The 16,835-nt window shown below is 48.7% G+C and overlaps 5 non-coding genes and 2 pseudogenes across 5 annotated transcripts; all 7 read right to left on the reverse strand.

Annotated features, from left to right (window-relative positions):
* Nucleotides 1-902: 902 nt before the first annotated feature.
* LOC149519422 (25S ribosomal RNA) lies at nt 903-4,251 on the reverse strand. The gene has a single exon (XR_016341210.1). It is a non-coding gene; the product is annotated as a 25S ribosomal RNA (ribosomal RNA).
* A 237-nt stretch (nt 4,252-4,488) lies between these two features.
* LOC149519423 (5.8S ribosomal RNA) lies at nt 4,489-4,644 on the reverse strand. The gene has a single exon (XR_016341217.1). It is a non-coding gene; the product is annotated as a 5.8S ribosomal RNA (ribosomal RNA).
* Nucleotides 4,645-4,937: 293 nt separating this feature from the next.
* On the reverse strand, nt 4,938-6,728 carry LOC149519424 (18S ribosomal RNA; annotated as a pseudogene).
* Nucleotides 6,729-8,730: 2,002 nt separating this feature from the next.
* LOC149519425 (25S ribosomal RNA) lies at nt 8,731-9,517 on the reverse strand (annotated as a pseudogene; the record flags this gene model as incomplete).
* Nucleotides 9,518-10,418: 901 nt separating this feature from the next.
* LOC149519426 (5.8S ribosomal RNA) lies at nt 10,419-10,574 on the reverse strand. Its single transcript, XR_016341230.1, has one exon. It is a non-coding gene; the product is annotated as a 5.8S ribosomal RNA (ribosomal RNA).
* Nucleotides 10,575-11,746: 1,172 nt separating this feature from the next.
* LOC149519427 (5.8S ribosomal RNA) lies at nt 11,747-11,902 on the reverse strand. The gene has a single exon (XR_016341240.1). It is a non-coding gene; the product is annotated as a 5.8S ribosomal RNA (ribosomal RNA).
* A 1,171-nt stretch (nt 11,903-13,073) lies between these two features.
* LOC149519428 (5.8S ribosomal RNA) lies at nt 13,074-13,229 on the reverse strand. Its single transcript, XR_016341251.1, has one exon. It is a non-coding gene; the product is annotated as a 5.8S ribosomal RNA (ribosomal RNA).
* Between the last annotated feature and the right edge of the window lie 3,606 nt (nt 13,230-16,835).

A 16,835-nucleotide genomic window follows, 5' to 3' on the forward strand; every position in this document is an offset into this window, starting at 1 on the left:
AGACCGAGGGTTGTGGCAGTACGCAGTGGGGGACCAGACTGATCCTTAGCTTGTGCATCTTGCCTCTCTGGCCGGTTCAGTGCCCACATGAAGTTTTGTAGGTTGACTTAGGCATACAGAGTTCATTCCCAGTCTATGAATATGGAGTTCATTTCCAGTCTAAGTTCAGACTAGATTGAGGGTTGGGGCAGCAGGACCCGCAGCAAGATCGGTAGTATGCAGAGGGGGATTGGGCTGATCCTCGGCTTGAACATCCTACCTCTCTGGTCGACTTAGTGTCTGCACGCTCGTTTCATGGGTTAACTTAGGCATACAGAGTTCATTCCTAGTCTAAGCCCCAGTTAGACAAAGAGACCTACAGTAGGATTGATAGCACGCAGAGGGGGATCGGGTTGATCCTTGACTAATGCATTTTACCTCTCTGGTCGACTCAGCGTCCGGATGCTCGTTTCGTGGGTTGACTTAGGCATACGGAGTTCATTCCCAGTCTAAGTCCCAATCGAACTGAGGGACCCATAGCAGGATCCACAGCACATCGAGGGGGATCGGGTCTATCCCTAGCTTGCGCATTCTGGCTCTCCGATCGGCTCAATGCCCGCACACTTGTTTCATGGGTTGGCTTAGGCATACGTAGTGCATTCCCAGTCTTGACCAACCAAGGGCTAAATGCTATCGATGGCGTTTGGGGCAACAACTAAAGGGAACCTGTAGCGGGATCCTTAGCTCATGCATCTTGCCCTCGTGGTTGGTTTAGTGCCCGTACACTCGTTTCATGGGCCGATTGGGGTGAACAAAGTTCGTTCCTGATCAGGACCGAGGGATGGAAGGCCTCGGGTCATGCCCAACCTCGGAGGGAGGCGATGTGAAAAGAAGGAAGGTAGGTGGAAGAAGGGGAGGGAGGGACGAATCGAAGCGACAAAGGGCTGAATCTCAGTGAATCGTGGCAGCAAGGCCACTCTACCACTTACAATATGCCCTCATGTATTTAAGTCATTTGCAAAGGATTCTACCCATTGCTCGATGGGAATTAAGCTCAAAGGAAGCCCGTGCGGCTCGTCCACCCCGAGGGCTGCACCTACGACACCTGTCCTTGAGGGCCATGGGCCCCTACTGTGGGTTGGCAATCAGGCGACGGGCGTGCGCGTCGCTTCTAGCCCAGATTTTGACTTAGAGGCGTTCAATCCTAATCCAGTGCATGATAGCTTCAGCCACTAGCTTTTCAACCAAGCACGATGACCAATTGTGCGAATCAATGGTTCCTCTCGTACTAGGTTGAATTACTATCGTGACGTTGCCATCAGTAGGGTAAAACTAACCTATCTCATGACGGTCTAAACCCAGCTCACGTCTCTATTGGTGGGTGAACAATCCAACACTTGGTGAATTCTGCTTCACAATGATAGGAAGAGTCGACATCGAAGGATCAAAAAGTAACATCGCTATGAACGCTTGGCTGCCACAAGCCAGTTATCCCTATGGTAACATTTTTGACACCTCTAGTTTCAAATCTTGAAGGTCTAAAGGATCGATAGGCCACACTTTCAAGGTTTATATTCATACTAGAAATCAGAATCAAATGAGCTTTTACCCTTTTGTTCCAGACGAGATTTCTATTCTCATTAAGCTCATCTTAGGACATCGGTGTTATCTTTTAATAGATGTGCCGCCCTAGCCAAACTCTCCACCTGACAATGTCTTCTACCCAGATCAACCGATCGAGGCTAAGCTTGGGCCCAAAAGAATGGGTCATGCCCTGCCTCCGATTCACGAAATGAGTAAAATAACATTAAAAGTAGTGGTATTTCAATTTCACTCGGGGGCTCCCACTTATCTTACACCTTTCAAGTCATTTCACAAAGTCGGACTAGAGTTAAGCTCAACAGGGTCTTCTTTCCCTGTTGATTCCGCCAAGCCCGTTCCCTTGGCTGTGGTTTCATTTGATAGTAGACAAGGACAGTGGGAATCTCATTAATCCATTCATGCGCCTCACTAATTAGATGGAGAGGCATTTAGCTACCTTAAGAGAGTCATAGTTACTCATGTCGTTTACCCATGCTTGGTTGAATTTCTTCACTTTGATATTCAGAGCACTAGGTAGAAATCACATTGCGTGAGCATCCGTAGGGACCATCGCAATCCTTTGTTTTAATTAAATAGTCAGATTACCCTTGTCCGTACCAGTTTTGAGTCGATTGTTCATCACCCAAGGAAGGCCCTCGAGGGAGCTATTCCTAGTTCATCCCTCAACCGGCACGCAGTGACCCACTCTCACCGTAGGAGCAACTTGAGCAATGCACTGATAGCTGATGGGTTTGGGACTGGGACCCCCATGCCTAGCCTTCAGAGCCAATCATTTTCCTGAGGTTATGGATCCATTTTGCTGACTTTTCTTGCCTACATTGTTCCATTGACTAGAGGCTATAGACCTTGGAGACCTGATGTGGTTATGAGTTCGACCAGGCGCAGATGGCACTCGGTCCTCTAAATTTTCAAGGGCCACCAAGGGTGCACCAGACACGACATGACGTGCGATGATCTTCTGACCACTGGACCCTACCTCTAGCTGACCCATTTCCAGGGTGGATGGGCCGTTAAACAGAAAAGATAACTCTTCCTGAGGCCTTCATTGACGTCTCTGGACTCTCTAATGTTGCTATCAGCCATTGTGTCCCGATTCAAGAATTTTAACCCGATTCCTTTTTGAAGTTCACGTGAGACATGCTGTCGGATGGGCTTTCCTTGTCTCTCAGGATCAACTAACCCATGTGCAAGTGCCGTTCACATAGAATCTTTCCCTTTTTCGACCTTCAAAGTTCTCATTTAAATATTTGCTACTACCACCAAGATCTACACCGACGTTGGGTTTTGCGACGAATGTCATGCCCTCCTACTCATTGGGGCCTAGCCTTACCCCGACGGTCGAGTATAGGTCGTGCGCTTAAGTGCCATCCATTTTTGGGGCTAGTTGATTCGACAGGTGAGTTGTTACACACTCTTTAGTGGATTTCAATTTTCGTGACCACCATCCTGCTGTCTTAATCGACTAACACCCTTTGTGGGTTTTGGGTTAGCAGGTAGTTGGGCACCATAACCTAGCTTTCAGTTCATCCTGCATCTCCAGTTCTGTGTACCAAAAATGGCCCACTTGAAGCTCTCAATTCTGTGGTGTGACTCAATGAAGCAATCGTGTCATCTTACCTATTTAAAGTTTGAGAATAGGTCGAGGGCGTTACACCCCTGATGCCTCTAATCATTGGCTTTACCCGATAAAACTCATCAAGGGCTCCAGCTATCCTGATGAAAACTTCAGAGGGAACCAACTACTAGATGATTCGATTAGTCTTTCACCCCTATACCCAAGTCAGACATATGATTTGCACGTCAGTATCACTGCAGGCCTCTATCAGAGTTTCCTTTCTGGCGTGGTTCACCATCTTTTAGGTCTCGACGGGCATGCTCGCACTCGAACCCTTTTCAAAAGATCAAGCTCGATCGACGGTGCACCCATGAGAGATCTCGTCAATCAACTTCCTTATACCTTACCGCTTTTCTGGCTCATTGACTCGTACGCATGTCAGACTCCTTGGTTTGTGTTTCAAGCAGGCCGAATGGGGAGCCTGCAGGCCGATGCCTAGAGCATGCTAGTGTCATGGCACGTCGAGATGGCGCATGCTGCATTTCGCGATCACGGTGATGACGTCTCTGCAGGCACATCGAAAGCCCAGGCTTGTGTCACCATCGCGACCCTCATCGGCCCACGCCCTGAGCTGATCTATGGATCGACTCTCGCTGTTCCACATCTGACTGAGGTGCATCGTCGGCACCAATCCACTTCCCTCCCAATAATTTCAAGCACTTTTTGACTCTTTTTTCAAAGTCCTTTTCATCTTTCCCCCGCAGTACTTGTTCGCTATCAGTCTCTCGCCCGTAATCAACCTTGGATGAAATTTATCGCTCGATTGGGGCTATATTCCCAAACAATCTGACTCACGGACAGCACCTCATGGTGTAGTAGGGTCTGGGCATAATAGGGCTCTCACCCTCTTCGGTGCCCCTTTTTAGGGGACTTAGGCTCGGCCCACCACTAAGGACACTTCTACAGATTACAATTCAAACATTAAGGGCACTCGATTCTCAAGATGCGCTGTTCCTGGTTCGCTCGTCGTTACTAGGGGAATCTTGGTAAGTTTCTTTTACTCCACTTATTGATATCCTTAAACTCAGCGGGTGATCTTGCCTAACCTGGGGTCATGATGCAAGCATCGATCGAGAGATACGGGGGTTCCAATGGGGTTTGGGTGGACAATGAGCACACGTCATTGGGGACAAGGCACCTCGAGAGCTCTACCACTGATGGTCACGGTGCTATCGTTACCAGGGACTCACTTTTGGGCCAACCACGACCGACGGCATCACGGGAGGCCATCTTTCGCTTGCCCCTTTCCCCTGGAACCCGATGGGCGGGGGGTCAGAGGGGGCGACGGTGCATGACACCAAGGCAGGCATACCTTCAACCTAATGGCTTGGGGCACAACTTGCGTTCAAAGACTCGATGGTTTACAGGATTCTGCAATTCACACCAAGTATTGCATTTCACTGCTTTCTTCATCGATGCGAGAGCAGAGATATCCATTATCGAGAGTCATTTCATTTTTTGTGACAAAAAGAATCGCGATGCCACCCGTGCATGCACCGTGAATGGGATGGTGACCGTGCATGCGCTCCATTTTCATTTCAGTTTCTTGGTGCGATTCGCGTCGGGGGTTCGTTGTTCGACAACGAGCGAGACGACGTCGATTGTTTTGCCCACCCAGTAAGGGGCACGAAATGATTGTCACACCCGTCCAGGGCCAAAAAGGGCTTGGGCACGGAGGCACCCTTGCCCCCTCGGTGTTTCGTTAACGCATCCGCGGGTCATCTATCGAGTGGGGTTTCGACAATGATCCTTCCGCAGGTTCACCTACGGAAACCTTGTTATGACTTTTCCTTCCTCTAAATGATAAGGTTCAGTGGACTTCTTATGACGTCACGGGTGGCAAACCATCCATGTCGCCAATCCAAACACTTCATTGGACCATTCAATCGGTAGAAGCGACGAGCGATGTGTACAAAGGGTAGTGACATAGTCAACAGGAGTTGATGACTCGTTCTTTCTAAGAATTCCTTGTTGAAGACCAATAATTGCAATGATCTATCCCCATCACGATAAAATTTCAAAGATTACTCGGGCCTGTCGACCAAGGCTATAGACTTGTTGAATACATCAATGTAGCGTGCATGTGGCCCAGAACATCTAAGGGCATCACAGACCTATTATTGCCTCAAACTTCCTTGGCCTAAGCGGACATAGTCCCTCTAAGAAGCTAGCCACAAAGGATCACCTCCGTATAGCTAGTTAGCAGGCTGAGGTCTCATTCGTTAATAGAATTAACCAGACAAATCGCTCCACCAATTAAGAACGACCATGCACCACCACCCATAGAATCAAGAAAGAGCTCTCAATCTATCAATCCTTACTATGTCTAGACTTGGAAAGTTTCCCCGTGTTGAGTCAAATTAAGCCGCAGGCTCCACTTCTAGTGGTGCCTTTTTGTCAATTCCTTTAAGTTTTAGCGTTGCAACCATACTCCCTCTGCAACCCAAAGACTTTGATTTCTCATAAGGTGCCGGCAGAGTCCTAAAAGTAACAACCATCAATCCCTGGTCGGCATCATTTATGGTTGAGACTAAGACGGTATCTGATCATCTTCGAGCCTCCAAGTTTCATTCTTGATTAATGAAAACATCCTTGGCAAATGCTTTCGTAGTTGTTCATCTTTCATAAATCCAAGAATTTCACCTCTGACTATGAAATACGAATGCCCCTGACTGTCCCTATTAATCATTACTCTGATCTCGAAGGCCAACACAATAGGATCGAAATCCTATGATGTTATCCCATGCTAATGTATACAAGCGTAGGCCTATTTTGAGTACTCTAATTTTTTCAAAGTAATAGCGCTAGAGGAATGTCCCAGGTAATTAAGTCCAGTAGCGCATCGTAGGTAGTAGGGATGAGTAGATCGGTGCTCATCGTGAGGCGGACCGGATGACCTAACCCTAGTTCCAACTATGAGCTTTTTAATTGCAACAACTTAAATATACGCTATTGGAGCTAGAATTACCGTGACTGTTGGCACCAGACTTGCCCTCTAATGGATCCTCATTAAGGGATTTAGATTGTACTCATTCCAATTACCAGACTTATAGAGCCTGGTATTGTTATTTATTGTCACTACCTCTCTGTGTCAGGATTGGGTAATTTACGCGTCTGCTGCCTTCCTTGGATGTGGTAGCCGTTTCTCAAGCTCCTTCTTCGAAATTGAACCCTAATTCTCCATCACCCATCACCACTATAGTAGGCCACTATCCTACCATCAAAAGTTGATAGGGCAAAAATTTGAATGATGCATCACCGACACAAAGGTTGTGCGATCCGTCAAGTTATCATGAATCATTAGAACAACGAGCATAGCCCGCATTGACCTTTTATCTAATAAATGCATCCCTTCTAGAAACGTATTAGCTCTAGAATTACTACGGTTATCCGAGTAGTAGATACCATCAAACAAATTATAATTGATTTAATGAGCCATTCATAGTGTCTCAGTCTGAATTAGTTTATACTTACACATGCATGGCTTAATCTTTGAGACAAGCATATGACTACTGGCAAGATCAACCATGTAGCATTTCTTCGTGATGTTGGCACTGGTGGGCCTTGACGCACTGATCGAGCAACGGAGAGAGCCCAATACGGAGCGTAAGCATCATACATGTCGGGCACGTAAAATGCATAACATCGGACGAATGAGGGCCGAAAGCTCACGTCGGTTAAATGTTTCACATCTGAGAGCACAATCGAATACCGATGCACCAATGCGGCCACAGAGGATTGGATGGTGTGCATGGGACACCGACCATGATTGACGTCTGACCCGTAGCCCCTCAAGACATGAGATGGATGAAGGATGGTGACACATCCGATTTCTATCGATTTAGGTATACAGTACAGGATCCCGATCGTGCCCTCTGGGTACGACGATTGCATGAGGGGAGATTGAAGAGGATGACGTGTCGATAGTTTGATGCATCTAGCACGAAGCCTACCAACATGCATAACCATAACACCACTCATATGCCATGCGTACAAGTGGTAACATCCATACGCGTTGATCCACAACCCACCCGATCGATTACTCAATGTGTGAGCAAAAGAAACGATGTGTGAGGCCATGCCACAACTACTTGGCATGAGAAAAACACAAGCAAGGGCCATGAGACTGCCCTTGCCATCCGATAGGTAACAACGGCATGATACCACCAATGCTTGGCCTGGCCGGGATTGCATGCATGAGCTCCGTTGACACCACCCCAGGGGGACGTTGCCTGATTCAGAGACTTGTTCCTAGGGTCTTGGGTAGCATTGGTTGCATGCACGGCCTCGTCAAGGCCAAGGCATTTTTGTGGTTGACAAGAAGGCATCGTGAGACCGTCAAATACCAAGAGACTTGGCTGAGCCAAGCCCACAATTACAGCTTCTACTCACACCACCCCAGGGAGCCATTGCCCAATTTAGGGACTTGGTCTATGGTCTAGGGTAGCATCCGCCACATGCACGGGCTCGAGCTTGACTTCCCTTTTTTGTATACACGCCAACCGTTAAGGCCATGGGCGTCTGCTGGTCACCGAAGCAACCGGTCGTCATACAAAATAGCCAGAAAGCATGCATGCCTTGTATTTCACTCTAGGGATGTTACCTTGGGTGTACGCAATAGGAGGCCCATCATGCACACCTACTCCCCCTTGAGGGGGAGAGGGTGCCGGACCACCACCCCATAAAGAGCATTAGAGATTTTATAGATATGCTACTAGTAGATGTTAAAGTATCTGAAATGGGGACACTTTTTCCAACACAAGCATATCCCACACCGAGAGTGAGTAGGTGCTGATGGTGGTCGAGACATGAGCCCACACCAAGGGCTAGCGCGTGTCAATGGTGTTCGATGGGACTACCTACACCAAGGGCCATCTTTTATCGATGCTGATCGAGGCAGGTGCTCGCATCGATTCCAGCTTGTGCGCATGCTGATTGAGGCATGCATGCATCGATGGTGGTCAAGGCATCTGCCCGTACTAAGGCCCAGCATGTGTCGATGGTGTTCGAGGCAACCGCACGCAGTAGGGACCATCTTCTATCGATGCTTATCAAGGCATGGCATATTCCAATGGTGGTCGAGGCAAGTGCTTGTACCAATGGCCAGCTTGTGACGATGGTGGTCGAGGCATGTGCCCACACCAAGGCCTAACACGTGCCGATGGTGCTCGAGGCAACCGCCTGCACCAAGGGCCATCTTCTACCGATGCTCATCGAGGCATGCATATGTCGATGGTGCTCGAGGCAAGTTCCTCTGACTGAGCCATTTCTAGGGTGGGTGGGCCATTAAACAAAAAAGATAACTCTTTCTAAGGCCCCTGCAGACGTCTCCAGACTCCCTAACGTTGCCTTCAGTCGTCACGTCTCAATTTAAGAATTTTAACCTGATTTCTTTTTAAAGCTCGCACGAGACGCACTATCGAACGGGCTTCCCCCGTCTCTTAGGATCGACTAACCCATGTGTAAGTGCCGTTCACATGGAACCTTTCCCTTCTACGACCTTTAAAGTTTTCATTAGAATATTTGCTACTACCATCAAGATCTATACCGACGGTCGCTTCTCCTGGGCTTGCGCCCTGGGTTTTACGATGACCACCACGCCGTCCTACTCATCGGGGCTTGGCCCTTGCCCTGACGATCAGGTATAGGTCGTGCGCTTAAGCGCCATCCATTTTTGGGGCTAGTTGATTTGGCAAGTGAGTTGTTACACACTCTTTAGCGGATTTTGACTTCCATGACCACCGTCTTGTTGTCTTAATCGACCAACACCTTTTGTGGGTTCTGGATTAGTGTGTAGTTGGGCACCGTAACCTGACTTTCAGTTCATCTTGCATCACTAGTTCTACTTACCAAAAATGGCTCACTTGGAGCTCTTGATTCCATGACACCGTTCAATGAAGCAGCTGCATCATCCTACCTATTTAAAGTTTGAGAATAGGTCGAGGGCATTACGCTCCCAATGCCTCTAATCATTGGCTTTACCAGATAGAACTCATCAGGGGCTTTAACTATCCTAAGGGAAACTTCAGAGGGAACTAGCTACTAGATGGTTCGATTAGTCTTTCACCCTTATACCCAAGTCAGATGAACGATTTGCATGTCAGTATCACTGTGGGCCTCCACCAGAGTTTTCTTTGGCTTCACCCCACTCAGGCATAATTCACCATCTTTCGGGTCCCGACGGGCATTCTCGCACTTGAACCCTTTTCAGAAGATCAAGGTCGATCGGTGGTACACCTCTGTGAGATCCTGCCAATCAACTTCCTTGCACCTTACGGGTTTTCTGGATCGTTGACTCACATGCATGTCAGACTCTTTGGTTTGTGTTTCAAGATGGGTCGGATGGTGAGCTCGCAGGCTGACACCGGGAGCACGCTGGTGCCGTGGCACATCGAGACGATGCTTGATACTTTCCATGATCACGACAATGAAGTCCTTACAAGCACATCAAAAGCTCGGGCTTGGGTCGCTGTCGCTACCCATGTCGATCCATAACCCTAGCCGATCAGCAGACCAGCTCTTGCCGTTCCACATCCGACCGGGGTGCATCATCGACCTCCATCTGTTCCCTCCTGACAATTTCAAGCACTCTTTGACTCTTTTTTCAAAGTCCTTTTCATCTTTCCCTCACGGTACTTGTTTGCAATCGATCTCTCTCTCATATTTAGCCTTGGATGAAATCTACCACTTGATTGGGGCTGCATTCCCAAAAAACCTGACTCGCAGACAATGCTTCATGGTACGATAGGGTCCAGGCACAACAGGGCTCTCACCCTCTTTGACACCTCTTTCCAGGTGACTTGGGCTCGGTCCACTAATGAGGATGCTTCTCCAGACTACAATACGGATGCCAGGGGTGCTCGATTCTTAAGCTGGGCTCTTTTCGGTTCACTCGTTGTTACTAAGGGAATCCTGGTAAGTTTTTTTTCCTTCGGTTATTGATATGCTTAAACTCAAAGGGTGATCCTACCTGACCTGAGGTCATGATGCGAGCATCGATCGAGCGATGCGGGGGTTCGATGGGGTCCAGGTGGACAACGAGCACACGTCTCCAGGGACGAGGCACGCCGAGAGCTCTACCACTGACGGTCATGGCACTATCATTGTCAGGGACTCATTTTTGGGCCAATCATGACTGACGAGATCATGGAAGGCCATGTTTGACCTGCCCCCTTCCCTCAGAGCCCAATGGGCTGAGGGTCAGAGGGGGGGTGACGGTGCATGACACCCAGGCAAACGTGCTCTTGGCCTAATGGCTTGGGTCGCAACTTGTGTTCAGAGACTCGATGGTTCATGGGATTCTGCAATTCACACCAAGTATCACATTTCGCTATGTTCTTCATCGATGTGAGAGCTTAGATATCCGTTGCGGAGATTCGTTTCATTTTTTCATGACAAAAGGAGTCGCGATGCCACCCACACATGCACTGTGAACAGGATGGTGATGGCGCGCGCGCTCCATTTTCATTTTGGTTCCCTGGCATGATTTTCGTTGGGGGTTCATTGTTCGACAGCGAACAAGATGACACCGATCATTCTACCCGCCTAGAAGGGGGCACGAAGCGACTGTCGCACCCATCCAAGGTCGGAAGGGGCTCAGGGCACAGGGGTACCCTTGAATATATCAGCGTAGCACGTGTGCGGCCTAGAACATCTAAGATGGGCCAGATGGTGAGCTCGCAGGCTAACATCGGGAGCACGCTGGTGCCATGGCACATCGAGACGGTGCTTGATACTTTCCATGATCACGGCAATGAAGTCCTTGCGAGCACATCAAAAGCTTGGGCTTAGGTCGCTGTCGCTACCCATGTCGATCCACAACCCTAGCCGATCAGCGGACCAGCTCTTGCCGTTCCACATTTGACCAGGGTGCATCATCGACCTCCATCTGCTTCCCTCCCGACAATTTCAAGCACTCTTTGACTTTTTTTTCAAAGTCCTTTTCATCTTTCCCTCACGGTACTTGTTTGCAATCGATCTCTCTCCCATATTTAGCCTTGGATGAAATTTACCGCTTGATTGGGGCTGCATTCCCAAAAACCCTGACTCGCAGACAACGCTTCATGGTACGATTGGGTCCAGGCACAACAGGGCTCTCACCCTTTTTGACACCTCTTTCCAGGGGACTTGGGCTCGGTCCACTACTGAGGATGCTTCTCCAGACTATAATACAGATGCCAGGGGTGCTCGATTCTCAAGCTGGGCTCTTTTCGGTTCACTCGTTGTTACTAAGGGAATCCTAGTAAGTTTTTTTTCCTTCGGTTATTGATATGCTTAAACTCAAAAGGTGATCCTACTTGACCTGAGGTCATGACGCGAGCATCGATCGAGCGATGCGGGGGGTCCGATGGGGTCCAGGTGGACAACGAGCACACGTCTCCAGGGACGAGGCACGCCGAGAGCTCTACCACTGACGGTCATGGCACTATCGTTGTCAGGGACTCATTTTTGGGCCAATCACGACTGACGAGATCATGGAAGGCCATGTTTGACCTGCCCCCTTCCCTCAGAGCCCAATGGCCTGAGGGTCAGAGGGGGGGTGACGGTGCATGACACCTAGGCAAACGTGCTCTTGGCCTAATGGCTTGGGTCGCAACTTGTGTTCAGAGACTCGATGGTTCATGGGATTCTGCAATTCACACCAAGTATCACATTTCGCTATGTTCTTCATCGATGTGAGAGCTTAGATATCCGTTGCAGAGATTCGTTTCATTTTTTCATGACAAAAGGAGTCGCGATGCCACCCACACATGCACTGTGAACAGAATGGTGATGGCGCGCGCGCTCCATTTTCATTTTGGTTCCCTGGCATGATTTTCGTTGGGGGTTCATTGTTCGACAGCGAACAAGATGACACCAATCATTTCACCCACCTAGAAGGGGGCACGAAGCGACTGTCGCACCCGTCCAAGGTCGGAAGGGGCTCAGGGCACAGGGGCACCCTTGAATATATCAGCGTAGCACGTGTGCGGCCTAGAACATCTAAGATGGGCCAGATGGTGAGCTCGCAGGCTGACACCGGGAGCACGCTGGTGCCATGGCACATCAGGACGGTGCTTGATACTTTCCATGATCACGGTAATGAAGTCCTTGCGAGCACATCAAAAACTCGGGCTTGGGTCGCTGTCGCTACCCATGTCGATCCACAACCCTAGCCGATCAGCGGACCAGCTCTTGCCGTTCCACATCCGACCGGGGTGCATCATTGACCTCTATCTGCTTCCCTCCCGACAATTTCAAGCACTCTTTGACTCTTTTTTCAAAGTCCTTTTCATTTTTCCCTCACGGTACTTGTTTGCAATCGATCTCTCTCCCATATTTAGCCTTGGATGAAATTTACCGCTTGATTGGGGCTGCATTCCCAAAAAACCTGACTCACAGACAACGCTTCATGGTACGATAGGGTCCACGCACAACAGGGCTCTCACCCTCTTTGACACCTCTTTCCAGGGGACTTGGGCTCGGTCCACTACTGAGGATGCTTCTCCAGACTACAATACGGATGCCAGGGGTGCTCGATTCTCAAGCTGGGCTCTTTTCGGTTCACTCGTTGTTACTAAGGGAATCCTGGTAAGTTTTTTTTCCTTCGGTTATTGATATGCTTAAACTCAAAGGGTGATCCTACCTGACCAGAGGTCATGACGCGAGCATCGATCGAGCGATGCGGGGGGTTCGATGGGGTTCGGGTGGACAACGAGCACACGTCTCCAGGGACGAGGCACGTCGAGAGCTCTACCACTGACGGTCATGGCACTATCGTTGTCAGAGACTCATTTTTGGGCCAATCACGACTGACGAGATCATGGAAGGCCATGTTTGACCTGCCTCCTTCCCTCAGAGCCCAATGGGCTGAGGGTCAGAGGGGGGTGACGGTGCATGACACCCAGGCAAATGTGCTCTTGGCCTAATGGCTTGGGTCGCAACTTGTGTTCAGAGACTCGATGGTTCATGGGATTTTGCAATTCACACCAAGTATCACATTTTGCTATGTTCTTCATCGATGTGAGAGCTTAGATATCCGTTGCGGAGATTCGTTTCATTTTTTCATGACAAAAGGAGTCGCGATGCCACCCACACATGCACTGTGAACAGGATAGTGATGGCACACGCGCTCTATTTTCATTTTGGTTCCCTGGCATGATTTTCGTCGGGGGTTCATTGTTATACAGCGAACAAGATGACACCGATCATTTCACCCACCTAGAAGGGGGCACGAAGCGACTGTCGCACCCGCCCAAGGTCGGAAGGGGCTCAGGGCACAGGGGCACCCTTGAATATATCAACGTAGCACGTGTGCGTCCCAGAACATCTAAAGGCATCACAGACCTATTATTGCCTCAAACTTCCTTGGCCTAAGTGGTCATAGTCCCTCTAAGAAGCTAGCCACGAAGGATCACCTCCACATAGCTAGTTAGCAGGCTGAGGTCTCGTTCATTAATGAAATTAACCAAACAAATCGCTCCACCAACTAAGAATGGCCATGCACCATCACCCATAGAATCAAGAAAGAGCTCTCAGTCTATCAATTCTTACTATATCTGGACCTAGTAAGTTTCCCCATGTTGAGTCAAATTAAGCCGCAGGCTTCATTCCTGGTGGTGCCCTTCCATCAATTCCTTTAAGTTTTAGCCTTATGACCATACTACCCCCGAAACCTAAAGACTTTGATTTCTCATAAGGTGCTGACGGAGTCTTAAAAGTAACATCTATCGATCCCTGGTCGACATTGTTTATGGTTGAGATTAGGATGGTATCTGATCATCTTCGAGCCTTCAACTTTCATTCTTGATTAATGAAAACATCCTTGGTAAATGCTTTCGCAGTTGTTCATCTGTCATAAATCCAAGAATTTCACCTCTGACTATGAAATATGAATGCCCTCGACTGGTCCTGTTAATCATTACTCCGATCCCAAAGGCCAACACAATAGGATCAAAATCCTATGATGTTATCCCATGCTAATGTATACAAGCGTAGGCCTGCTTTAAGCACTCTAATTTCTTCAAAGTAATAGCGTCAAAGGAATGACCTGGGCAATTAAGTCTAGAAGCGCATCACCGGCAGCAGAGATGAGTAGACCGATGCTCATCGTGAGATGGACTGAATGACCCAATGCTAGTTCTAACTACGAGCTTTTTAACTGCAACAACTTAAATATACGTTATTGGAGCTGAAATTACTGCGGCTATTGGCACCAGACTTACCCTCCAATGGATCCTCGTTAAGGGATTTAGATTGTACTCATTCCAATCACCTCTACCTTGGCCAGCCTACCGTCCATGGTAGATCATATATCTCTTGAACTGGCTTTTCTGCCTCTTCCATGCCTTTGCTCCTGGGTGTCTGGTTGTTGGCTAGCAATGTTGCTTTGATATGCCATCTCCTCAATCACGATCTAACCTGCACATCACAAACACGCATAACCAAACTTGCTCTGATACCAACTGTCATAGGCTTTGACCTTAGACTCAAAATTCGTACAGCCTTAGGCTTGGAATCTCCTTCTTTATGCCTAAGTCAACCAAAAACACAAGTGTGCGGGCACTAAAACAATGGGAAAGGCTGATTATGCAAGTTAAAGAGAAATAGGATAACAAGGTAAAATGCTAGAAATATGCTCTGTATTCACTGAAACAGAAGTGTTTGATGATGTACAAATGAGGGTGGAGCAGCCCTCTATTTATAGTTGAGGCTCCAGCTACATTTAATGGCAATATCCCTAGAATAAAGGCTAAAATCAAGGGATTACAAAGATTACAATCAATCAGGATTCTAACTTCTGAATTCTAGGGTCAACCAAATCTACCAGGAGACTTCTGTTGATCCTGTAAGCTTTCAAAAGATTCTTGTGTATCTCTCACCTTGGGCCCCTCTAGATGTGGTGCGGGTAGCCTGCAGGCCAAGCCTTGGCCTAATGGGCTGGCCTACAAGCTAGGCAGGTGTTCTAGCCTTGTCTCCTAGACCTTGTGCACAAATACCCACTAGCACGCCTGGTGTGCGGGCTTTAACCTCTGGCTCACGTGTTGGTGCGCCTGATGTGCCTGGCACACCCACCCAGGGCGTGACACCCACACCAATGCCCAGCATGTGCCGATGGTGGTCGAGGCAACCATCTGCACCAGCTTGAGGCATGTGCCCGCACCAAGGCCCAACTTATATCGATGGTGTTTAAGGCAGCCGCTCGGACCAAGGGCCATCTTCTACCGATAGTGATCGAGACAATTGCCCTCACCAAGGCCCAGCATGTGCCGATGGTGTTCGACGCAACTGCTTACACCAGGGGCCATTTTCTATCGATGGTGGTCGAGGCAAGTGCCCATGTCATGGGTTAAGACTTAAGCTCTGGGACTCAGGCACCTATTCATCCGATGTCCCAAATTAGCCTACCTACCACGGTTCATACCCTTGTGAGGTGTTATCCGCTCTAGCCCCTCTGGTCTCACAATTTTATCTTACAAAAGGTACCTCACAAGGAAAAGGTGGTGTGAACCCTTTTATACCCCAGTGACCCTCCTATTTTGTTCGATGTGGGATTCAAGGCTATTCTTTAGGTCCGTGGCACCCGTACCAAGGGTTGGCTTGTGTTGATGATGGTCGAGGCATGTGCCCCCACCAAGGCCCAGCACATGCCGATGGTGTTCGAGGTAATCGCCCGTACCAGGGACCATCTTCTATCGATGGTGATCGAGGTAATCGCCCGTACCAGGTGCCATCTTCTGTCGATGGTGATCAAGGCAAGTGCTCGCACCAAGGCCCAGCATGTGTCGATGGTGTTCGAGGCATCTGTATGCACCATGGACCATCTTCTACAGATGTTGATCGAGGCATGGCATGTACCGATGGTGGTCTAGGCAAGTGCCCATACCAATGGCCAGCTTGTGATGATGGTGGTCGAGGCATGTGCCGGCATCAAGGCCCAACACGTGTCGATGGTGCTCGAGGCAACTGCCTTCACCAAGGGCCATCTTCTGTCGATGCTCATCGAGCCATGCATGTGTCGATGGTGCTTGAGGCAAGTGCCTATGTCACAGGCTCCGACCTTAGACTCAGAATCTATGTAGCCTTAAGCTTGGAATCTCCTCATTTATGCCTAAGTCAGCCTAAAACATAAGCATGTAGGCACTAAAGCAATAGGAAGGGCTGATTATGAATGTTAAAGAGAAATAGGATAACAAGGCAGAATGCTAGAAATATACTCTGTATTCACTGAAACAGAAGTGTTTAATGGTGTACAAATGAGGGTGGAGCAGTCGTCTATTTATAGTTGAGGCTCTAGCTACATTTAATGGCAATATCCCTAGAATAAAAGCTAAAATCAAGGAATTACAAAGATTACAATCAATCAAGATTCTAACTCCTGAATTCTAGGGTCAACCAAATTTGCCAAGAGGATCCTGTTAATCCTGCAAGCTTCCAAAAGATTCACTTGCGTATCTCCCACCTTAGGCCCCTCTGGATGTGGTGTGGGTAGCCTACAGGCCAGGCCTTGGCCTCACAGGCTGGCCTGCAAGCTGGGCGGGCATTATGATCTTGTCTCCTAGGCCTTGCACGTAAATACCCATCAGCGCACCTGGTGTACGGGCCTCAACCTCTAGCTGGCATGCTGGTGTGCCTGATGTGCCCAATGAGCCCACCTAGG

Source organism: Durio zibethinus, chromosome 3 (assembly GCF_047325235.1).
Source record: "Durio zibethinus cultivar Kanyao isolate XHJ-2024 chromosome 3, ASM4732523v1, whole genome shotgun sequence".
NCBI lineage: Eukaryota > Viridiplantae > Streptophyta > Magnoliopsida > Malvales > Malvaceae > Durio > Durio zibethinus.